Below are 25,996 nucleotides of genomic sequence, written 5' to 3'. Positions count from 1 at the left end.
TTTCTCGTGATAAGCCAAGGCTTCAGAAGTTAAAAAGAAGAGACTGCTATCTTTAAAATCCTAAGTCGGTATTTGCTACAATCATGCAATCTAGTTCTCCTTTCTACTAATTTAAACTAATATTCCAGTTTTTGAAAGATATACAACCTAAACAATGTCCCTGTGGATGCTGAATTAATTAAAATTGGCAGGGCATTATGAACAAGCAGTAGTACAATTTTCTTAGGAGAAATTTTTAAAAACATTTTTTTCTTCTTTTTTATAGACATCTAGACATGGAGATAGAGACCCAGGTAAGAACTGTAACAGAATAAGAGAAGAAATTTGATGTCCCAATATTTTTTCCTCTGCCCAGAAAATGAGTAGCACCAACCAGAGCCACCATGTTGGGCAGCACAGGATGTAATGTGATGAGGCCCCTACCAGGGTTGCGTCACACTGTGTTAACAGTGCCTGCCAGCCTGGCTCCCACTGATTCTCCGAACTCCAGCCGTATCAGATGCCTCCAATCCCTGCTCCGGCCCAAGTACTTGCCTGATTCTGAGCCTTTGCATATGCTGTTCCCACTGCCTTGTACGCCCTTCCTAACCCTTTCTCCCACGGAATTTACACTACCCTCCAGAACTCAGCTCAAACGCTATTCCTCAGGGAAGCATTCTCTAACCTACAGATGCTGTTAGCCTCCCTGCTGTACTCTGATTGCACCCTTCTCCCACTCAGCCTTTCCCACAACTGTAATTAAATAATTACATGGGCAATTTGTCGCACAAGTGTGATCTACCCCCTAGACGGCACGCAAGTTTTATGAGAGTTGTTTTTCAGCTGAATTCCCAGCACCCAGCAAAGTGCCTTGCCCAGAAAAGACACTCAGTGTAATAGTACATATATGGTACTTACGCTCTCATTTTACTACCTTAAACAAACAAAGCACTATCTCTGATCTTCTGCTTTCCCATTTTCCTATACTTTAAACTTGCTTCTCTGGCGTTCAATTAACTTAATGCCAGAAGAAAATGGATTCTGGCAAAAAAAAAAAAAAAAAAAAAAAACAGCCAGAAATATGCATCAGACTCATCAAAGACCACTGGGCTCCACAAAATGGCTCAGGTAAGAAACGCCATCTTGCTCCTTGGTCCCATCTTATTTCTATTCTGGTGTTATTCCCTTTTGGTCTGGTTTCACAGTCTCTGCTGAGGGAAACAAACAAATGAAAAAAAAAAAAAAACAACGAAAGACCTCATCAGGACCTTGCATTCCTCTTGGGGATTTCATAAGGCTATTTCCGCAGCCGATGATCACTCTGACTTTGGGCAGGGAGAGGTTAAGAAAAAAAGTGCAATATTCTGCAACAGCTGAAATAATTTTCTGCCAAAGCCCAGTTTTAAATTCAAAGTATGTTTTCTCTGTATGTAGAAGGGAGTAAAAGGTCTAAAGTTATAATGTGACATATAAATTTAGCACTCTAAGATGCAAAAACAGAGCAGATATTTTTATACACTACTCATAATAATAATTACTATTGACTCTAAAGTAAGCAAATCCATATTTGTTTTCAAGTTAAGTGTGTTACTTGAGAATATTCGAAAACATTTGCTAAGGGGTGTGAACGGTGCAGACTCTCATCAAAATCCATCTGTCTGAATCTATTAACTGGCATTTCCCCAGCTGAGGCATTCCTCAAGTCCTACATAACAAAAGCTCCTTATGCGAGGAGTGAGGGCTGATACTGAACTTAGAAACTGGATTTATTTTATCCAGAATTAAGAGTTCTAAATGGATTTTGCAAATGTGTATCTTTATGACCCAACTCTATCACACAAAACCAACAGCGGATGTCAAATAGAAAATTAGAGCTTGAGCTTCAAAGTCAAGGTAGTTATGACTGCTTTTCTATTTTAAAAAACAATTTGAAAATATTCATGTAAATTATTCAGGGTAAGGTGTGTTTAGTGTTTCATGTCTTTTATATCCCCCCATGGACTTCACTGCTTTCTGTTTTTCACTCAATGTTAATGAAGAGATGTTATCTTCAATTTTTAGAATTTGTATGTTTTTGAAGGACTACAGTATTTAGATGATCCCAAATCAAGAAAACTCGACTTTCATCATCTATAAAAAGACTGCATGTGTTTTCTGAGCACATGGAAGGCCGTAACAAATGCCTGCAGATTGATTGTGATATGTTGGTCTTCTACATCCTTGTCAAGTTTATTCCTAACGTCTTCCTTTCTGAAAATGGGTGCTGCTCCTCCAGACCATACCGGAAATGTCATTTCTGTTGCCCTGTGTTTACAAACCCTGGAATCTCTGTTTTACTGCCACTCATCTTTTCTCTTTCATGTATATCAAAAGTACATATGCTATATTGGGCACGTGTGCATATATGTATATATATCTTTTGAGGAAGTAAACTGAAAAGCTTCAGAACCTACACATCAAAAAGTTTGCCACAGTTTGCTTGCGTATCACAGGCAGCTTATCATTTTCCCCCCAAAACCTCACTGGCACAACGGTGCTTTTAGTGTAGCCAACACTACTTCCTACTGATGCTGAGTAAGTGAAGGTTCAGTTTAACTCTTCTCTAGCCTTCATCAAATCCTAAAATGGCCGGTATGTGAGGCCTCAGTAGCTCCAAAAGGAAACAGGATGAGGGCCTTTCTCAGATACTCTGCTTCCTGTTATCAACCAACAGTTCTGCCCACCAATACCTCCTGATTATTCTATACACAGAGAGGAAAAAAAATGAATAAAGAAAATTCAAAATGAACATGAAGTACTGGTATAACCTAGGATTTTGAGTCCTTTTCTTCACAAAACCTTTTTATCTCAGGCACTTTAAAGAATTTTTAAAATCTCCTTCCCTTGGTCCTATTATAGGCTGAATAAAACGATCCAAATGTTTCACTCCAAAGGCGAAGAAGAGACTTTTTTTTAAAAAAAGAGTTAAAAAATGCATACACTGCATCCCCAAATCACCTTAGAAAGTCATCTTGAGTCCTGTGAAGCCCAACATTGTCTCTGTTACTAAGAAGCAGAAAAGTGGCCGGGCGCGGTGGCTCGCGCCTGTAATCCCAGCACTTTGGGACGCCAAGGCGGGAGGATCACGAGGTCAGGAGTTCGAAACCATCCTGGCTAACACGGTGAAACCCACAAAAAAATTAGCCTGGTGTGGTGGCAGGCGCCTGTAGTCCCAGCTACTGGGGAGGCTGAGGCAGGAGAATGGCGTGAACCCGGGAGGCGGAGCTTGCAGTGAGCTGAGATCCGGCCACTGCACTCCAGACTGGGCGACAGAGTGAGACTCCGTTTCAAAAAACAAAAACGAAGCAGAAAAATGAAGCTGAAAGAATATATAATTCATAACCGGTGAAACGTGCAAAGGTGATCTCTCCCCATCTCCCTCTCTCTCTCTCCTCCAGAAACACAAGCACTGCACTTCAATGGAGTTACAAACCAGCGCTTCCTTTCAGAACAACTGTAAAAATCACAGGATGTCGAGAATCATTTTAAATAGGTAACACAAATAAACAGGAAATCCCCTCTTCCCCACCTGGCCTTCCTCACCCACTCCCTATGCTGGGAAAGCCCTAAAGAGATTTATCAGCCAGAGAGTTCTGCTAGAGCTGTTTTCACTTAGTTAAACACCACTTTTGTACACTAGAGTTTTACAAAGAGGCCATCAAGGTAAGAAGCTAAATTTGAAATGAAATTTTCTTTTAGTGTATGTCAATAAAGTAATGTAAACCAAACACAATATGTACTAAATTCCCCGTTTTAAACTATTGTCTTTGGTTTCTTCCTGTCCTCTGACACTGAGGGGGGAAAAAGGAAACTGCGTTCAGAGCATCTGCTGTGTGATATAACGGTGTTTTCAAAGTGGGGTTCACACAGCAACAGCCTCACAATTCCCTGAAATGGTTCTTTAAAATGCAGGTTCCTGGACCCCCATCTGTTCAATCTGATTTTCTGACAGGTGGACCCCAAATTATGTATACTGAAAAACACCTCAAAGTGATTCTTTTGTACTAAAACTTGGGAATTAATAAAATGACTGCTTCTAAATGCTTTCACGTAGGTTATCTTATTTATTAGGTGAAGAATATATCTCGCCTCAGTTCTAGTAATCCATTCACACTCAAGTGGTGCTCTTATAATTTGTTCTAGATGTCTATCCCCCTTTAAGCAGAAATAACCATGCTGTTCTTCCATCTTGGACACTTCATGGTCATATGCCTGAGCCATGTGACTTTGTTCAAGTTCCTAAACCTGCATGAACTGTGGCTGTATGCTATGAAACATGAGCATAATACTGACCTTCTAGGACTGTTTTATGTATTAATTTCAATAACAAGTGTGCCTGGCACATGGTTAGCACTCAAAAAGTTGTAGGTATTTTAATTTTTCTTGATAAAAAAGGTGCACCGAAGAAATAGTTGTATATTTATTCACAATTAGTGCTTCAATCTTAGAACACCACACTAGAAATGTGATGAGAAACCAATGCTACCATTTAAAATATACATGTAATACCTACATATCTTCTGTCTCCATTAAATAAGTTCTCTTGAGAGACGATATTTATTTTTTAAATGGTGGCCAGCTTGAAATATTTCCCAAATGCTATTCTGAGTACACTTTAGAGGTATGTGATGATTATATTTGGTAATTTTTATTTTACATTTACATTTACTTTTTTTTTTTTTTTTTTAATTTTTGGAAACAGGGCCTTTCTGTCACCCAGGCTGGAGTGCGGTGGCACAATCGTAGCTCACTGCAGCCTTGACCTCCTGGGTTGAAGCGATCTTTCTGCCTCAGCTTCCCAAGTAGCTGGGACTACAGGCACGGGCCACTACATCTGGCTAATTTCTTAATTTTTTTTTAGAGATGGGGTCTTGCTATGTTGTCAAGGTTGGTCTTGAACTCCCAGCCTCAAGGGATCCTCTGGCCTCCGCCTCCCATAGCACTGGGATTACAGGCATGAGCCATTGTGGTGGTCCCTTTGGTGATTTTTATAATCAACATTTTTTAAATCACTGTAAGTAAATAAATATAATTTAAAAGGAGGGTGAAATCTGTCCTTCCAAATACACGGTAAAGGTGCTACATTTATGCACTTTGAAAATGGATTTGCTCTTTAAAATAGTTAAGTTTTTCACGGTCAAACCTGATGAAAAGAAGGTGATTGATCTTCAGGGATCCAAAAGTGAAACCTGAACAAAGCGGAGACTTGTTTTCTTGTGCAGTTCAAGAGTTGACAGTTCCCAAGAAGAGCTTCAAGTGTTGCTGAGATAGGGTGGTAGGCCACTAATATCATTTGGATGTAAATATTTCAGTCTATGTATATTTTTAAAGTCTGTCTTATTTTGGCTTAATCATACCTAAAACATCATATGTCATTTGTGTTTTGTATACTGTCTCTCCATAGGGTTCTTGAATTAATACACTTGAGTGTGAAAATTGTTTTTCCAACAATAACGATTTCCATCTATGGCTTCTAGATTAAGCAGGATCCAGGTATAATGGTGATAGAGACTGTAATATGAAGTAGTTTATTCTAAACCAATCTGTTCAGAGGTTTGAGGGCTCTGGAAACAGATCATGTGGTTCTTAATGTTTACGTCGGATTACTCCTTAGCTTTGAGAACCCAGGCCAAGAATCACCTAACATTTTAGAGTCAAAATGTCCTTATTATAAAATTATAAAACATACTAGTATGTTAATAGTACTAACCCTATGGGCCACTAGAATGAAATAAAATAATGCATGGGAAGTGCTTAGCACAGACTCTGTGCTAAAACATAGCAAGGACTCCATCAGTGCTAACTATTGTCAGTTTTTCTAGACTCTCCATGATGGCAAGCAACAATTTCAACCAGAGTGGGGGAAATGCATTATTCTTTTTGAAAGATCGACCAAGAAAGGGAAAGAGGGATGGGGTCATGGGATACATGGGAGTTTCTAGAGAGATGGTTAGCACAACCATCTCTCTAATTTAGCTCATAATTCCCCTGTGGTCTTATAAAGACAGTATTAATACTTCCCACATGCCAAGTAGGGGCCCTTGAGTCACAACAAGAGTTCTAATGGTGCCAGTGAGTTATCAGTGGAGGTAGGCATCAAATTCAGCATTGTTTTCAGCTGGGTTCTCGAACAGTTCACTGCCTTTCATATGCAGATGATCTGTTATGCAATAATTTAATTCAATGCTTTTCATAAAGAATGCCACAGAGGGCCTGCTTCATATGTGTTACTTTGTTGTTGCCCTGGTGACATTTGAAGAGCCCTCAGGCAACTACAGATATCCGAGGATTCCAGAGGGCAACTTCATATGAACAAAAAGGCTAAGTGTTACGGTGCAGCTGTTCAATGCAGATTCTCAAGTTCTGCCCATGAATTAATACTTTTCTTCTGGCTTCTTATTTTCTTGCCTCTAGTCAGTATGTTAAATAAATTCAGCTTTCCATGAGAGGTTGAACTTATACATAATCAAATAACTCAAAAATTTTTAATGAAAATTTGTGAAACCTTTTAAACTATGTACCTAAAATCATTCTGTAAATATACTAAAGTCATGGAATTACAGGATTTTTTTGGTCTTTCAAATTCTTTATTTTGTGACAATTTAATTTTTATGACATATTAAAAAAGTATATATTTAAGGTATACAACTGGATGTTTTCATATACATTGTGAAATGACTATCACATTCCAACTAATTAACATATTCATTATCTGTATATAATTATCATTTTGGCACCCTTTGACCAACATCACTCCATTTTCCCCTCTTCCCTGCTCCAGGCAACCACCATCCTACTTTCTACTTCTATAGTTCGACTAGTTTAGATTCTACATACAAGACAGATCATGCAGTGTTTCTCTTTCTGCGTCTTGTCTACTATTTTGCTTAGCATAACTTCCTCTAGCTTCATCCAACTTGTCACAAATGGCACGATTTTCTTCTTTTTTAAACCTGAATAATATTCCATTGTGTATGTGTGTGAGTGTATAAAATCACTTTTTTTTGTTTTGAGACAGAGTCTGGCTCTGTCGCCCAGGCTATAGTGCAGTGATGCAATCTCGGCTCACTGCAACCTCCACCTCCTGCGTTCCAGTGATTCTCCTGCCTCAGCCTCTCGAGTAGCTGGGATTAGAGGTGCCTGCCACCATGCCCAGCTAAGTTTTGTACTTTTAGTGGAGACATGGTTTCACCATGTTGGTCAGGCTGGTCTTGAACTCCTAACCTCAAGTGATCCACCCCCCTCAGCCTCCCAAAGTGCTGGGATTACAGGCGTGAACCACCGCACTTGACCCAAATCACGTTTTCTTTATCCGTTCACTGCAGGACATTTAGGTTGTTTCCATATCTTGATTATTGTGCAAACTGCTGCAGTGAACATGGGAGTGCAGAGAGCTCTTTACTATCCTGTAGGACTGCTTGATTATATGTTCCATTTGTAATTTGGGGGAAACCTTCCTACTTTTTCCATAATGGCTGTATAAAATTATATTCCTAACAACAGTGAACAAGGGTTCTACTTTCTCCACATCTTTGCCAACATTTTTAATCTTTTATCTTCCTTATAATAGTCACCCTAAAAGGTATGAAGTGATATCTCATTACGGTTTTGACTTGCATTTACCTGATAATTACAGATGTCGAGCACCTTTTCATATGTTTATTGGCATTCTGAATTTCCTTTTTTGAGAAGTGTCTATCTTGGTCCTTTGCCCATTTTTTAATCCAGTTCTTTGTATTTTTGGTATTGATCTGTATGAGTTCCTTATATAATTTGGATATTAAGAGTTTTAAGTAGTCATTAATAGTTGTGAACTCTTTGAAATCTTGCATAAAGCAGGTCACTAAGAAATGCTATGAACAAATAAATATAGGCATTGACGTCCATTTCAGATTTCTTTTCAAGAGGGTGCTTCTAAAGTAACTATTGCGCAAAAGTCCTCTGAAAAAATAGGTCAAGAAGTGATATTAGTTCCACTATGGAAATCATTGGCTCCAAAGTCTCTGTAATCACCACATGTACTTCTGACACTTACTTTAACTCTAAATTTGCAAATCCATGTTAAGGGCACCAAGGCTTGGAGCGAAGATGTCCCCAGAGACTGGCGGAATTTCCAGGAGCTCTGGTAGGTTCTGCTAATTCAACAAAAGCCATCTTTAAAAGCCATGGAGGACCTCATGCGCTTTGCAACATCCATGCAAGAAAAGAGGCTCTCATGATTATGCTATAAAGTTGTAGAGCAAAGTAATTTAGACAGAATGGATATAAAAATAAACAGGGCCTTGTGATTCTCATGATAGAGAAAAGAAAATGGATTCACATATTCTTATCATCCTGGAGTCAGAAAAGAATTTGCAGACTATCCAATAGAGCACCAAAGCATGAGGTATGCAAGCTCCTCATCTGGCTCTACCCCCGACCTTGTTAGTCTTCTCTTCACTGGCTCTTTTTCTTGCACCTGAGGTCCCAGCAACATCAAATAATTCCTCATGCCGCTCCGTGCATCTCTGCTTCTTTGCCTGTGCTCTGTACTTCCTTCTCCTTCCAGTGTAATTTCTCTCCTTTAAGGTTCAACTCAGAGACCTCCTCTGTGACAAGCCACTCCACCCTCTGATCTCTCCCTACATCTTCATTCTTGTTTTCTGTTTTTTTTGTTTTGTTTTAAGGCGGAGTTTTGCTCTTTGTTGCCCAGCCTGGAGTGCAATCTTGGCTCACTGCAATCCCTGCCTCCTGGGTTCAAGTGATTCTCCTGCCTCAACCTCCCAAGTAGCTGGGATTACAGGTATGCATCACCATGCCCGACTGATTTCTTTTTTTTTTTTTTTCAGTAGAGACAGGGTTTCGCCGTGTTGGTCAGGCTGGTCTCGAACTCCTGACCTTAGGTGATCCACCTGCCTCAGGCTCCCAAAGTGCTGGGATTACAGGCGGGAGCCACTGCACCTAGCCTCTTCATTCTTCTACTACCATACTTGTCCTAAGTTCTTTGAGTGTTAGTTAGAATTAGGGTCTTTTTCATCTTTTTTCTCAGTGCAGAGCACAGCAGAGTGTCTGACATGTGATGTTCACTCAATAAATGTTTTTCATGGATGAATGAATGTAGCTAATTTCTCCTATTTGCATAAAAAAAACCAAGGGCCAGCGGTTATTTGCTCCTTCCTCTTAATTATGTGATGGCCTTTATGTAATTAGCAACTAAGTATTTTTTGTATAATTGAGACATTAACTAAATTTGAATCATCAAGGAGACTGGTAAAAGGTCTTACTGCTTCCACTCTTGGCCTGTCTTGTCTTTTCCTTCCACATTTTACATCAAAAACCAGGTGAATTGCTCTCAGCAAATCATACCCCAAGGCATATCCAGACTCTCTCCCAGGCATAAGGCTGCAGAGGATCTGACTACCTGTCGACCCCATTCCCTAAACCTCTCCCTGTCGCTCACTGCATTCCAGCCCCACCTACCTCCTGCCTAGAACATTCTTTCTCCCAGATCTCTGAATGTCCCTGCTTCAACACCACTTCTCCAGAGAGCTCTTTTGCAATGAACTGAATGTCTGTGTCCCCCCAAATTTCATATGTTGAAGTCCCATCCCCCAATTTGATGGTATTGGGAGGTGGGGATTTTAGGAGGTAATTAGGTCATGAGAGCAGAGCTCTGGTGAACGGGATTAGTGCCCTTATAAAAGGGACCACAGAGAGATTTCTCACTCTCTTTCTGCCACGTGGGGATACAACCAGAAAACGGTAGTCTGCACCCTGGAAAACGGTCCTTTTTAGAATCCAACCATGCTGGCACTCTGATCTTGGACTTCCAGCCTCCAGAACTGTGAGAAATAAATGTCTGTGGTTTAAGCCACCAGTCCATGATATTCTGTCAGGGCAGCCCACACTACCTAAGACACTCTTTCTGTTCATTGTATCCAAAATAGCACCCCCTTTCATTCTCCAGCTTCTCTACATTTTTTGTTTTTTCTTCATAATACATTAATCACAGCACTTACATATAATTATTACTGTCTCCACCACTTGAATCGAAGCTCAGTAAGGCTGCGGATTTCGTCGGTTGTATTCGACACTGAATCCCCAGTACTGTGAGTGTTTAGCATAGTAGATCCTTAAGAAATATTTGCTGAATAAATTAAGTGAATGAGAACCTTGCAGTCTTTGTAAAAATCAAATCACATAATTTGGGAAATTACTCAAGAAATTCATTATTTTTTCTCAAGTTTTAAAATAGTAATAATAATAATAATTTTAAGTGGCCAAAAGGGACATTTCCATTTTAAACACATGACAAATATATTTTTAAATTTCAACTATGCTGGCTGGGCGCGGTGGCTCATGCTTGTAATCCCAGCACTTTGGGAGGCCAAGACGGGCAGATCCCTTGAGCTCAGGAGTTCGAGATCAGCCTCGCCAACATGGTGAAACCCCGTCTCTACTAAAAATATAAAAATTAGCCGGGCTTGGTGACGGGCACCAAATCCCAGCTACTCAGGAGGCTGAGGCATGACGATAGCTTGAACCTGGGAGGCAGAGGTTGCAGTGAGCCAAGATCGTGCCACTGCACTCCAGCCTGGGCAACAGAGTGACACTCAGTCTCAAAAAATAAAATAAAAAATAAAAAATAAATTTCAACTATGCCTTCTCCATTTCCTTCCTCCCTCCTACATGCAATAACAACAGCAGTATTAGGTTCCTTTAGCTGTAAAATGAAAATTTCCAGTTGCACCTTAGAAGGATGCTGGAGGGTAGGAGTTTATCTGGCACAAATCTACAAAGCTGACAGGTGCACCAAACACCTGGGGGTGGGATCATGGCAGGACAGGTGTGGTTTGGGGTCATTAGAGGTAAACTGAGGAGGAACTCATTTAGGAGGGAGCAAGTCAATGCCTTTCATGTCCTTCAGTCTTTCCTTTAATCAGTCGCTGAGTCAGTTAGGCTGCCAAGAAACACTTATAAAACACAGGAAAGCCTTTGCTCTTGAAGGTAAGTAAAGTACCATATTTTCTCTTGAAAAGTTGGTACTCTAGAGACTAATTTCAGAAACAGACATCTTGCTCAGGAATGAGTGGCCAAGTATGATTTCACTTATAATTACAAGAGTCAGTGTGACTTGAAGTTGGGCTGTAATCTCAAACTTGTCACTAAGGAGATAGGTGACCTGCAACAGGTGAATTTAACCTCTCTGAAGTTCCATCAGCTCTTCTAAAATGAATGACTTGGACAAGACCATCTATAAGATGTCTGTGTGTTCTAATACTTCATGACTCAGAAAACAAAGAAGAGGTAAAAATATTGGCTGGAATTCCGTTGTCATATTAAAAAGCTTGAAAAAAAATCGTATAATCTATCAACAACAATTCACTTTTTAGAAGTCGGCTAGGCACTGATTTCCAAGAGAAGTAAGAGACGGCATCCATTCTTGTATTTCCTCAACAATTAGGTTATTTTACTATGTGGATTACACAGCAGAGGGTGAAAGACTTTTTTAATGCAAGACACAATTTCTCTATTCTAGTACAAAAGAAATCTTGCTGGTGAGACAAGGACCAGATTGAAATAGTCAGCAGAGTGGATGGAAAAGGGGGAAACTTGAAGCCAGATGAGACCCCAGTCTGCACCTTACTACCTGCACTGAACTTGGCATGAACTTGGCCAAGTTCCTTCACTTACCTCATCTTTAAAATAATGATCGGGACCTCAGTGTCATGGAAGGATGACATATGGAAAAACCCTGAACCGGGGCCTGACACAGAGTGGACCCTCACCAGGGCTGGTCCTCCTGCCCTCTCGCCCCCAAGACATAAAAGGAGAGACCCTCAAGAGGTGGCAGTGGGCATCACCAGAATGGAATTGGCAAGGAAATCATGACGGGCTTGAGCCAGCTCTTAAAAAATGGGCAGGATCTAGGTAGGCAGAGAGAGACAGAGAGAGAGAGAAAGGTATCTGACCTGGAAGACATTCCATGGCACAAGGTGTGAGCCTGAAATAGCCATGAGAGTTTAGAGCCATTTCCAATAACTGGTGGGAGGACAGTGCCAGGCAGGTGGTGAACAAACACCTGGAAAGCTTGTTATGAAATAAATACACACACACACTCCTATACCCCCCACCTCCTAGCCACAGCACACACACACACCGCACACTCACACATTTTAAAATACAACCTGTATTTTAAAAAGCTTTTCTGGTGGTTCCGATGCTCCCTGAGGTTTGGGTGTCACCGGCTGGGTGGAGGTAACAGCAGCTGACTGACCCGGACAAGGCAGAGCTCGCAGTGGGCTGGAGGAAAGTGACGGGAAAGGTCATCACTGGAGTAGGAGCCTGGACTCAAATCCCCCCTGCCACGCCCCTGCCATGGAGCCCTGGAAGCCACATGATGTTTCCTGTCCTCATTTGTCTCGTTAATGCAAAATAGAGATCACGGCACCAGCTTTGTCTCCTGCGAGGGACTTTTGTTACAATCTGTTGATTTTAAACCACTGTTATATTACATTCATAGACTAACACTTAGCTGTAAATCGCTACAGAAAAATTCAGGGTCACCATGAATCCCCATCATTATCGTGGAGACTCTGGGATGCCGGAACACCACAACCAGCTCCCTCTGTGACGCCCTGTGTGAGGCAACAGTGGGGCAGGACTCTGAAAATGGTTCCATGCTGTCACTACGACACCCATGAACTGAGCTGTGGTGCTTCCTAAGTGCTAGACTGTGATTAGGGTGGGGGTCCTGGAGTCATTGGGGTCTCATAAGTCATGAAAGTCAGGTCGCTCTCTCAAACCTACACAGCTACAAGTAGTGGGTACGTGCCTTGCATACGCCACTTAACCTCTCCTAGCCTTGAAGGTTTCGTCAACTTACTAAGTAAGGTACTTCTACTTACTAAGTAGGTTAGTAATAGTAAGCATAGTCACCACGTACCGTTTATGTAGTCTGTGCCATACACACAGCAAGCAACCAATGAGGTGTACGGAGGCTGAAATTCAGCCCCGGGTACATTCGCCGAGCCACACAACTATGGGGCTGCATTGTCCCAGAAGAGGCATCTTTTTCTAATTCATCATCCCAGAGAGGACCGATGTGAATTTTCTAAATCACAGCGAGGTGCTGTTTGTGCTAACAGTGACCCTGGCAGTACCTGCTGAGAAGCCTGGGCATTAAGTAATAACATGCATGAAGTCCTTAGCACAGTGCCAGGAATACAATAGAGTCCAATACTGGGTAGCTGTTAATGTTAAAATATCATTCATCAATTCATTCAACAAGCATCCATCGTGCATCTCCTGTATACCAGCTACATGCTAGGACAGCTGGCATGTCTGCAATGAATAAGACGTTACCCTTTCCCTGGAAGAACCTGTGGTTTAAGGGTAAACAGAGACACACATGTAAATCATTATATTCAAGTATGGATACAGGAGGGCTTCTCCAGAGTGATCGTATAGCTTAAATTACTGAATACTAATGACTGTGCTATTAAGGTTTAATTTATTTATACAAATTCAGCATTTCATATCTGGAAAGGAAAACTTATTATGACTCTCTGATAAAGCTGCTTACACATCTCATACTTCCTTGTGTTCAGATTAGACACAAAAAACAGGGTAATCAAGCCACTGTTACGGGATCACCACCTGTGTCCACTTGGATGCCAGGACCCTGCTGTCAAAGACAGGTCCACCTCTTACAACATGGCCTAAAATTGGCTGATTATAAACTGCCTGCTGGCCATGTTTGGTGGCTCACACCTATAATCCCAACATTTGGGGAAGCCGAGGTGGAAAGATTGCTTGAGCCGGAGAATTTGAGGTCAGCCTGGGCAACATGGTGAGACTCTATCTGTACAAAAAAAAAAAAAAAAAAAAAAATAGCTGGGTGTTGTGGCATGTATCTGTAGTCCCAGATACTCAGGAGGCTGAGGTGGGAGGATGGCTTGAGCCACAGAAGTTGAGGCTGCAGTGAACCAAGATCGCACCACTGCACTCCAGCCTGGATGACAAAGTAAGACCCTGTATCAGGAAAAAAAAAAAAAAAAAAAAAAAATCTCCTTACTTGTATTCCTATTCAGAACAACTCAAATGTATTATTGGATGAAGTAGCCTAAGAACAAGTGAAAACGCATGCATACACTCTGATTTTCAATTGCCCGGAAATATCAGGTTGGTGCAAAAGTTATTGCGGTTTTTGTCATTGAAAGTAATGGCAAAGACCGCAATTACTTTTGCACCAACATAATACTTCATATTAAATAATAACTTTTAAACAAAAGAAATATATATATACATATATATTTTTTACTTTGTTAAATGGAGTTCTATGGATGTCCTGTATTAGCAAAGGAGGATTTAACCTGTACAGTTTTGTAAGACTAGACCCAGTCAGCGTTAGTGTTCTTCCCCGAGACAAATGGGAATAATGACAAAATAAAATGTTAGCAGATATAAAATCCCTGATGATAAATGACAGGCTTTATTACTACCTCTCCTAATTTCCTTTTCTGAGTAAGTACCCTAGGTGAAACCTACACAAGAAATAGCTTTAATGATTTTAATAGAAGTGGTTTAATGAACTAATCTATTATGAGTGTTGTAAATATTTAATTAAGAAACAGCTTAATTAAGAAATTTTAAAAACAAAGATCTGCAAGTCTATCATATCAAGAGTTTTACCTTGTCCCAATTTCCTATTATTCCTCAGCACCACAATGCTTTTTAAAAAACTAATTAAAATATTTGCTTCAATATATGTAATAAGGAAATACAATCACTATATCAATAACTCTGCAAATATCAGGGGTCATATTATTGCCTTACTTTATAATGCTGTTGTCAGAATCAATAAACCATAAAATAAAACAAACACACTTTCTTTTTGGGGAGTTCGCCTTCCCCAAAAGCAAGGGGCACAGATGATGTGGATTGTAGACGGTAGATGCTCAAGGGACGACTTCCACGGACCCTTCAGTGATTTACACATGGCCATTATCTTACCTATATAACACCAAGTCACCAACAAAGGTGAATTCACAAAGTCATGGTTCTATAAGGAACTGGCTTTCCCTGAGTGCAGGACCAGCTACATCATTTGCAGGGTCCAGGATGAAATGAAAATGTGGGTCCTCCATTCAATAATTATTAAGAATTTCAAGATGGTAACAGCAGAACATTAAACCAAATGCGGGGCCCTTCTATGCATGGGGCCCTGTATGACTGCACAGGTCACATGTCCCTGCAGTCAGTCCTGCCAGAGTGTGGTGCAAAGACTGTTGAGATTTTAGAGGAGTTTGCAGGCTCTGGACTCCTGGCTTGTCCCCTCTTGTCCTTTCTTCAATTCTGGTAGATGTAGTTCCAATAGCAGAAGGTACCAGTTATAAGTTGCTGGTATCCAAAGCTTCATGGGAGTGACATTGGTGGGTTTCCTAGAGTACACTTAGGGGCTTCTGCCCTTTCTCTCAACTAGCAGACCAACACATGAAATCCAGATAGAAAAAGTGCTAAAGGACTTAGGACATTAAGGCTCTTTTAGACTCATGGTCTGGTTTTATGGATTCATTGATCTTTTAAAGTTAAATGGGACCTTAGAGACTATCTAGTCTGATTTCTCTCATTTTAATTAGGTCTCCAGCAAATTCCATGTAGGCCAAAAGCATGCAGATGAATTCTCATTTGCATAGCTCTACAGCTGTTGGTGATTTTGATGATGAAATCATAGTTGACAGTCTTTCAGAAAGACAAAATGTTAGTATAATGAATGATTCATCTATAACACTAATGGATCGATATGAGATGCTGCCAGCCATGCTAACAATATATTTAGCATTTGATTTTTTTTTTTAATCCCCATCAGAGCAAGGAGAGTGAGCTGCATGTCTTAGTACTTGGAAATCTCTGGATATGGGATCTAGAATGGGTTTATAAGATCCAGGAAATCAAGACCATCCTGTCTAACATGGTGAAAACCCGTCTGTACTAAAAATGCAGAAAATTAGCCAGGCGTGGTGGCACCTGCCTGTAGTCCCAGCTACTCGGGAGGCTGAGGCAGGAGAATGGCTTGAACCCGGGAGGCGGAGGTTGCAGTGAACCGAGATTGCACCACTGCACTCCAGTCCGGGCCACAGAGTGAGACTCTACCTTAAAAACAAAACAAAACAAAACAAAACAAAAATACAGGAACAAAGCATATGAATCTAGAAGTGAAGGAAATGGGTGGTTTCGGGTGGGGGTTAAAGGATCTCCTTTATCAAGAATACATGTCTCTGCTCCTCTGTTCCCTACTTATATGTATGTTGTCTTCAATAATCCCTTACATAGGTTTTACTATGGGCCAGACGCTGTGCTACGTTCTTTGCAAATATTAACTCATTTAATCCTCATAAAAACACTCTAAGGTAAGTACTATGCTAATCCTCCTCTTTAAAGATGAAGAAACTGAGAAACATTGAGATTAGTTATCTTGTCCAAGGGCCCACTGGTTTAACTGGTGGAGGCAGGATTCAAACTCATGTAGCTGTGACTCCAGTAGCTGCTCTTAACCACTAGATTGTGATGCTGTTCTTTTGTATATCTACTGCTTAGGAAATCTTTCCTTAGCACTAAAAGAAAGACAATGGCCGGGTGTGGTGGCTCATGCCTATAATCCCAGCACTTTGGGAGGCCAAGGCAGGTGGATCACGAGGTCAGGAGTTCAAGACCAGTGAGACTCCATCTCAAAAAAAAAAAAAAAAAAAGAAAAAGGAAACTACAATTTATTTCCAAGACTATGAGGACAACACCTTGTGGCCAAGAAAGGTGCAATCCATCATTGTTTTCTAATTGGTTTTTAAGAGTTCTGTGATGAATACAACTTAACATCAGGTAAGGGAGGCAACCACTATCTTGCCATCTTTGTGGTGTCATTGTGACAACATGTATCCCCCCACAAAGGGGTAGATTAGCATAATTTTTCTGCTTTTTATGATATTCAAACATTCATACTTTCAGATTGTTCTTCTAATAAATATTAATTTTCAATAGAAAAACACCTTTTTTTTTGAGATAGGTTATCACACTGTCACCCAAGTTGGAGTGCAGTGGCGCAATCATGGCTCACTGCAGCCTTGACTTCCAGGGCTCAAGCAATCCTCCCATCTCAGCCTCTCAAGTAGGAGTAGCTAGACAGGCATGTGACACAATGCTCAGCTAATTTTCTTTATTTTTTGTAGAGACTGTGTCTCTCTCTGTTTCCCAGTCTGGAAAAACACTTTCAAAGACCCTTCAAGAAATTTGAAAATGTTTCCATTTTATCCAGATGCAGAGAGAATGAGAAGCATAAGACTTTCCAGTTTAATATCATTGCAAGTAAATGTATGAATTTTTATGGATTGCATAATTGTCTCTCTTGTTCATTGCATTTCCTATATAGGAAGGAGAAAGCAGTATTCAACAAACACAATATGCCATGATGCACTATAGATAATATAGCCTCTATTGTACAAGAAAACAGAAACATAAGATTCTGAACATTTTATTTTGGATAAAAATATTACTAAAGAAAGATACTGCCGGAGAATGTAAGATGTCTTGACACAGCAGATTTGCAAATAAAATATTGTGTAGTCATGGTATATTCTATACTGTTCTTGTGCAATTTCTGGAAGCTTGCTTCATTTCTGGTCAGATAGATGAGTTAAGTGATTTGGGCAGCATAGTGAAATTTATGTGCCTCGCCAAGATACAACCATGGTACTGAATTAATATCCTGCACTACCATCCCAACATGCTTTGACAAGGATGCTGTCTCATGGCTCAATAAATACTTAGGGACTAACTACAAACACGACAAAAATGTTTGTCCTTCAACTTAACTGTTTCAGGACTACACATTCAAGGACTCTGAAAAAAGCCCAGTAAAGTTGTAAGACTTTTAAAACTACTTTTATTTGCATTTTGCAAGCTCACTAAACTTGCAAAAGGACAGAATAGAAATATACTGTTGGATAAACACCTAGGAAACTTTATAAAGTCTTAAAGCAAAATTTTCTCCATAAGCTGCTTTGTTCAGCATAAGATGTAAAAAGCGCAAAGGAAAAGTAGATATGAATTTCATTAAACATGCTCTATGTCTAAATGATCAAGTTGGTGCCTTACAAAAGACCATGTTCCGTGGTCCTCTCAAGAAATTTCAGTGAATGGCCTGGCACAGTGGCTCAAGCCTGTAATCTCAGCACTTTGGCAGGCCAAGGCGAGGGGATCACAAGGCCAGGAGATCAAGACCATCCTGGCTAACATGGTGAAATCCCGTCTCTACTAAAAATACAAAAAATTAGCCGGGTGTGGTGGCGGGTGCCTGTAGTCCCAGCTACTCGGGAGGCTGAGGCAGGAGAATCGCTTGAACTCGGGAGGCGGAGGTTGCAGTGAGCCAAGATTGTGCCATGCACTCCAGCCTGGATGACAGAGCGAGATTACATCTCAAAAAAAAGAAATTTCAGCAAACTAGCTGGGCTTGTGCCTCTTATTCAGAGCAACCACCAGCATTAATGAACATGGTCTTTCTTTATTCTAATTCAAGGAGGACACTGTATTGCCCCCCAGGGTGATCCAGCATATTGCAGATAGGTTAGGCCAAAGTTAAGTTACACTCTTTACAAATGCAAACTTTTTTTTTTTTTTGAGATGGAAGCTCTGTGGCCCAGGCTGGAGTGCAGTGGTGCAATCTCTGCTCATGGCAACCTCCTCCTCCTGGGTTCAAGTGATTCCCGTGCCTCAGCCTCCCGAGTAGCTGGAATTACAGGCATGCACTCCACCACACCCAGCTAATTTTTGTATTTTCAGTAGCAACGAGGTTTCACCATGTTGGCCAGCCTGGTCTTAGACTCTTGACCTCAAGTGATCTGCCTGCCACGGCTTCCCTAAGTGCTGGGATTACAGGCATGAGCCACCGTGCTGGGCCAGATACAAATGTTTAAGACATTGGTTATCTATTTTTTCTCTGAAAATTTTTACCTTAACCAGTGGTGTCTTGGGCAAAGCATAACCCTTAAAGGTCAGTAAGTGGATGCTATATTGGAAAAATCAATATACAGAACCTTTCCTACGAGCTAAGCTAAGCCTTGTTTGATCAGACTATTCCTGGATATCAGGACACTGGCCAAGTCCTGCCAAATGTAAAGCTCTTATCCCATTATATGTAGGCCCAACCAGTTATAATAACCAGAGAAGTGCTTATGCTAAAACCATTTTTTATTTAATAAATTGTGTTTTTTTGTGTGTGCATATGCAGGCAACCTGAGAAGTGTTTCCTTAAAAAAAAGTTTGTTTGCTTTTTTACTTTGGCAATATAATTTTTAAATTAAAAAGGCATTTGATTAGTGAGGGTTTTTTTTGAGAGACGGGGTATCTCTGTCACCCAGGCTGAAGGGCAGCGGCATGACATAGCTCACTGCATCTTTGAATTCCTGGACAAGCTATCTGCCTGCCTCAGCCTCCTGAGTAGCTGGGAGTACAGAGGCATGAACCACTATGCCCAGCAATGATTATTTTTGTTCATCAACAGTTCTAGGACCAAATGTGTAAATCTATCACAAAAGATTATTCAATATAGCAGTACTATTGTGATAGAAGAATGTTGAATTTAGAAATAATGTTGCTCTCTTTCTATTTTCCTGAAAATTTAGTACATGCATATGTACTAATAGTACATGTATATGGACATATTTGTGTCCAAATATTGCACTCTAACCAAAGAGCCCCCCAGGACTTGGCCCTTGACCCCTTCCCCTTATCTGCAATCTCTTCCAAGTAGCTCCACCCAGTTCCAAAGTTTTATAAAGTAGTCATATGCCAATAATTCCCACATTATATCTCTGGCTCTGACTTTCCTACAAAGCCGATACTTATGCATCCAATTCTTTGACTTTTACTTTTGGATGTCTAGCAGGCATTCCAAAACTAATGGAGCCAACAGAGAACCTTTCAGTCCTTTTTCTCTCCCATGCAAATCCAGTTATCCTCATCTCGGCCAACATTGCTACACTCCACTTAGCTGCTCAGATCAAAAATCTGGCTGGGCTCGGTATCTCAAGCCTGTCATCCCAGCACCTTGGGAGGCGGAGGTGGGAACACTGCTTGAGCCCAGGAGTTTGAGACCAGACTGACCTGGGCAACATGGAGGAACCCCATCTCTACAAAGATGCAAAAATTAGCCAGGAGTGGTGACGCAAACCTGTCGTCCCAGTTACTCGGAAGGCTGATGTGGGAGGATGCTTGAGCCTCCAAGGTTGAGGCTGCGGTAAGCCATGATTCCACCACAGTACTCCAGACTGGGCAACAGAATGAGACCCTGTCTTAAAAAAAAAAAATCTAGGAGTCCCTCTCCCTAGCTTCCAACAACCAACCTGTTATTGTCTCTATTTCAAGACATACTCCAAATCTGTTCCTTTCTCTCCATTTCTATCACTATCACCCTAGTCCCTGTCACTGTTTATCTCTCACCTAGACCATCACTGGTAGTAATTTATTCAGGTCTTGTCACTCCTTTGCTTAATGCCCTTTGTTCTTATCTCCTGTAGAACTAAATCAAAACTTCTTGCCCTAGCAACAAAGCCTAACCTTATCTTATAAATTGACCCTCTGTCTACACTTCTGACATCCACTCTTACCACCTATTTCTTTATTCTCCAGGCACCACTGATCTTTTTTTCTGTCCCTGTGAGATGACAAGTTCTTTCTGACCTCAATTAAGCAAAACTTTTCTTAGGGCTTAGAATATAACCCTGTATTAGCCCCAGAATTCTGCAAGTTATTATGTGGGAATTAAGGTAAGTCAGTGGTTCTCAACCTGGATTGCAGAGTGAAATCTTCTGCAGGGCTTTTAAAAATACGGATACCCAGACGCCATCTGAATTGAATCAGAATCTCTGGGAGGAGGCCAGAGAGTTAGTACTTCTGAAAGGCTCCTAATGAGTCTATGTGGCTAAAGTTGACAACCCTGATATAAGTGATGTGCTCTTCCTTTTTAATTTTAATTGTATATTTTCTTGACTTAGATGTTTTTTTGTTATTGTTAATATAAATAGCATCTAAACATAGTATCATCTCAAAAGATGTTTAAAAAACAAACAAACAAAAAATGCTGACAGAATAGAATGGTCAATTCTTCACAGAAAAGTGATGATAAAACGGATATAAAATACATGAAAAGAGTCGGCTAGTATCATCCTGTACTTTTGATATTATAGAACACATTTAGATTTTAATGAGGAAGTTTTTGTGGCTCATGTTTTATTCTTGATCTTGCTTTGCATTGAAGTCCCAATCTTGTGTTTATATCACTTCACAGGATGCTACTGTTGACTCTGAGAATGAATGAGCCTGTTTTAACATGACAAGAACTCACGGAAATTTGGTGGAATTAATGTTTCTAACAAAACTTGAACTTTTCACTGTTTTAAGTCAGAATATTTTTGGCAGCAATATAACTTCCTGTGTCTATGATAAATGATTTAAAATGAGACTATAAAAAAGATCAAAAGACTTAGACATCAATTAGCTCACAGGCTACCTAAATATTGTTATATGAGTATAATGGAATCAAACATATGGATTACGTTTCCATTAAAATAGAGTAGGGTTTTAAAGCAGAGGAGCAGAAAGCTTTAGAAAAGTCATTTGAATGTTCTTAGACTTTAACAGCTAAAAAGTAATTCAAGCTGCTTACAAACACCACAAGCTAACGGGTATGCTTCTTCCTAAAGAATTGAATGATGCCATAAAAGTTTAGAATTGTCACCAGTAGTGGTTGATTAGGGAACTGGGGAAGCCAAAATAACCTGTCACTCTCCCACCTTGAAGAAACCTGCTGTGCTTGTAGGGTTTACAGCAGCATCTCATTCTTGTAGCTCTTCCAATGGTTGTGGGCAGAATGAACCACAGAGGGGCCCTGACAAGTTAGATGTATGGCTGTTCGTTTGTTTCAAATCCCTATAAGCCCATTCACTAAAGAGTCCAATGGCATGATTAGGGGACAAGCCACTTTAGGTGCACAGGGCTATCCTCGTTACTCCAGGAGGAAAGAAAGAGTACTTTTCTAGTTCTTTTTGTTATTCTTTCGTAATTGAACTGCAAGTGACAGAGGGTCTTAGAAAGGATTTGGGGGTCCATAGCCCTCCACAAAGTCCAGGGAGGAGGCCATGTGGTACAGTAGGAAATAGGCACAGATGGCTTGTGACTTCTGATGACCTGAATTTGAATCCTGCTTTGAACACTAACAACTAAACAATTATGGATACTGAGATGACAGTGAGAAAAACTTGCTGGGCTCCATGAGGAGCATAATTTTAGAAAATTAAGAAGTATGCATTGACAACAGTTCCACAATCTAGTGGAAATTTAGCAACTGCCACAGAACTGGAAAATCCAGTAAGAGCTCCCAATGTAAGTTCTTCTTTAATAATAACTCCTTTTCGTATTTTTGCAATGAAATGAAGATATTTGAACATCATTCATATCTTATCCTTCCATTGGTTTCATTATTTGTGTCACTGTGACCTACATTAAGAAATGATTTTTCCAGGCTATTTGTTCAAATGAAAAAAAAAAGTTTTGCTTTGGGGTTTCCTTGTTAGGAAGATTTCAGATTTGACCTGGCATTTGCTAAGGACAACCTTAAATGCTTTTGTACCTGTGGTACCCAGCCTCCAGGTTGGCCCCCAATCATCCCCACCTCCTGGTAGCCACTTCTTACGTAGTCAGTTCCCTCCCACATGATACGTCACTTCTGAGATCAGGTTACAGACACTGCAATTTCTGTCTTGAGTGCATGCTCTCTTCTCTCAGATCTCTGCCATATTGTGTATCAGGCACACAGGGCAAGAAATTGAAGCTTCCAGCCAACAGCCAGAGAGAACCAAGGCCTGCCAGCACCTAAGGTAAGCGAGCTTGGAAGCAGATCCACCAGCTTCAATCAAGCCTTCAGATGACTGCCACCCCAGCTGACAGATTGAAGGCCATATTATAAGAGACCCTGAGACAGAACCACCCAGCTAACCTCCCTAGGACCCCAGAAACTCTAGAATAGTAATTGTTTGTTTGTTTGTTTTTTTAAAGAAATGCATTTTTCAAATATGTATGATCCCCTCCGTCCTAAATATGGTCCCATGGCACAGAAACACGTAGGCCTTAATATGCTTAAACAGCTCTACTTCTTTTTGTCTTTCTGTTCAGTTGACAAGACAGCTTTTTATGAAAAGAAATAAGAGTGAGTTAGAAAAAGGATTTCCTTCCTTGGGATGGAAAAAAGCAAAAGGAAGAATCAAATACCTTCAGAATGCCCTAGATAGCAAATACAGGTTTGTTTATTTATTTATCTTTTATTTTTATATGTTTTATTTATTTATTTTATTTATTATTTTTTTGAGACAGAGTCTTGCTCTGTCACCTAGGCTGGGGTGCAGTGGTGCAATATCAGCTCACTGCAACCTCCGCCTCCCAGGTTCAAGCGATTCTCCTGCCTCAACCTCCTGAGTAGCTGGGACTACAGATGCATGCCACCACAGCAGGCTAATTTTGTTGTTGTTGTTGTTGTTGTTTTGGTAGAGATAGGGTTTCACTATGTTGGCCAGGCTGTCTTGAACTTCTGACCTCAGGTGATCCACCTGCCTCAGCCTCCCAAAGTAGTAGGATAATAGGCATGAGCCACTGCACCTGGCTGCAAATACAAGTTAATTATGAAGCACTTTGAACACTGTTCCATTGACTAAGTATAGTAAGAAGAAAATTTTAGCCAAGTTAAAGAAGTTCCAGCACTAAACTTACTTGATAAAAAAAAGATGTAAAAGCAAGACCAAAAAAAGCCAATAGCCTAATCTCATCTGTTGACAGAACAGATACCCTCTTGGGATATATTCATATACAGTTATACACCACACAACAACGTTTCAGTCAATGACGAACTGGACTACATATACGACAGTGGTCCCATAAGCTAACAATGCCATGTTTTTAGTGTACCCTTTCTTTTTTCTGTTTTTGAGACAGAGTCTTGCTCTATTACCTAGGTTGGAGTACAGTGGCACAATCTTGGCTCACTGTAACCTCTGCCTCCTGGGTTCAAATGATTCTCATGCCTGTCTCCCATGTAGCTTGGATTACACATGTGTGCCACCACACCTGCCTGATTTTTTTGTTTGTTTATTTTAGTAGAGATGGGGTTTCACTATGTTGGCCAGGCTGGTCTCGAACTCTTGTCCTCAAGTGATCTGCCCACCTTGGCCTCCCAAAGTGCTGAGATTACAGGCATGCGCCACCATGCCTGACTACTGTACCCTTTCTTTTTAGATGTGTTTAGAGACAAAAATACTTGCCATTGTGTTACAATTGCCCACAGTATTTAGTATAGTAATATGCTCTACAGGTTTGTAATCTAGGAGAAATAGGCCACACCATATAGCCTAGGTGTGTAGCAGGCTATACCAAACCAAGTTTGTGTAAATACATTCTATGATTTACACTTGATTCACTCAACCAATGAAATCACCTAACAATGCATTTCTTAGACTATATCTTCATCGTAAAGTGATACATGACTATGGTTGATTATTCTGGTATTGTGAACTGAACCATATAAAGAACACTTTTACAAATGAAGAACATTTTCACCTAGAATTGATGCCAACATTAATAACTTAAGTATTTCAGTGTCTCATGGCCAAAGTTCCATATTTTAGCCACCTTAGCAAGAAAACCCCAGAAAATCAATTTGCATCTAAAAGTGCCTTTACGGAGTTGGCCTGGTTTTGTGGCAGGCATCCCACCTTGCTTAGAGAAGCAGAAGCTAAAGTTGGCCTCACAGAGGATTGTTTGGTCCCAGCTGAATAACCTGCTGGCATCCACCGTGAGCAGAGTGGTAAGCAGATTATGGGTAAGCAGATATTAGTATTCTGATTAAACATTTTCAAGCCTCATACCGCTATTTTAAAAAATAATTGCACTACTCTTGAGAGCACTCTTATATTTCCTATTCTGAAACCACTTTTAGCCCTCTATGTATTCATGATCTTAAAGTCTCTATCTACAGTTTATTTCCAAGGATTAAAACTTTTTCCCGGCTGGGCGCGGTGGCTCATGCCTGTAATCCCAGCACTTTGGGAGGCCGAGGTGGGCAGATCATGAGGTCAGGAGACTGAGACCATCCTGACTAACATGGTGAAACCCCGTCTCTACTAAAAATACAAAAAATTAGCTGGGCGTAGTGGTGGGCGCCAGTAGTCCCAGCTACTCGGGAGGCTGAGGCAGGAGAATGGCGTGAACCCGGGAGGCGGAGCTTGCAGTGAGCCAAGATCACACCACTGCACTCCAGCCTGGGCGGCAGAGCAAGACTCTGTCTCAAAAAAAAACCTTTTTCCCTTCACCACCTTAACTGCAATGTAAAATTCATGTGAATATGACTTTCTTGGACAATCTTAATAGTTTTAAGTCTTTACATGACACTCTCTTCCTTCCCAGATCGCTTCTTGAAAGAGACAGAGCTGCAGTCATCTTTGGTCTCAGGTTCTATAAAAACCCAGCACAGCCTTGGCAGGCCTCCTGGAATGACTTCTTGTTTCCTGAGGACCCATTGATTTAACAAACTTAACAAACGTAAATAACAGAAGCTATGAAAGAGACATTTGCAGTAAGCATTCTGAAGTTATGAAGCAACAAAAGTTTACTAGACCACAAAAATTTCTCTAAAACCATCCATCATGTAGAATATACAATTTAGCATGATAATAGGGAAAGTTATTAATTGTTATTAATTGAGGTCTACAGTGCATGTACAGGTTTTTAAACATCAACAGTCAAAACTGCTGGGTTACCACAATTTATTTCTGGGTCCAAACCAAAAAAGTCTGTTTATTTCTTGGGTGCACACTAAATGTGGCCACTGTGTTGGAGAGAAAATGTGGAATCAACATCGTATGCTTACAACATCAAGTGTTGGAATCATCCATAATCTCCG

At 40.5% G+C, this 25,996-nt stretch overlaps 1 protein-coding gene and 1 long non-coding RNA gene across 9 annotated transcripts in view; one reads left to right on the top strand and one right to left on the bottom strand.

Annotated features, from left to right (window-relative positions):
* Positions 1-25,996, bottom strand: part of LOC105486007 (StAR related lipid transfer domain containing 13) — a 553,767-nt gene that overhangs the window by 229,344 nt on the left and 298,427 nt on the right. The gene's annotated exons all lie outside the window — the stretch shown is intronic.
* LOC139359136 (uncharacterized) lies at positions 12,697-24,908 on the top strand. Of its 4 annotated transcripts, none has more exons than XR_011614916.1 (4): positions 12,751-12,886; positions 16,333-16,409; positions 22,857-22,925; positions 24,801-24,908. It is a non-coding gene; the product is annotated as an uncharacterized lncRNA (long non-coding RNA). The 4 variants fall into 4 exon arrangements; XR_011614915.1 differs by lacking the exon at positions 24,801-24,908 and adding an exon at positions 23,221-23,339; XR_011614914.1 differs by lacking the exon at positions 24,801-24,908 and having other exon boundaries at positions 12,697-12,824; positions 22,857-22,987.

This window comes from Macaca nemestrina, chromosome 16 (genome assembly GCF_043159975.1).
Source record: "Macaca nemestrina isolate mMacNem1 chromosome 16, mMacNem.hap1, whole genome shotgun sequence".
Classification (NCBI taxonomy): Eukaryota; Metazoa; Chordata; class Mammalia; order Primates; family Cercopithecidae; genus Macaca; species Macaca nemestrina.
Note: the sequence above shows the minus strand (reverse complement) of the source record. Positions and strands in the feature narration are given on the sequence as shown.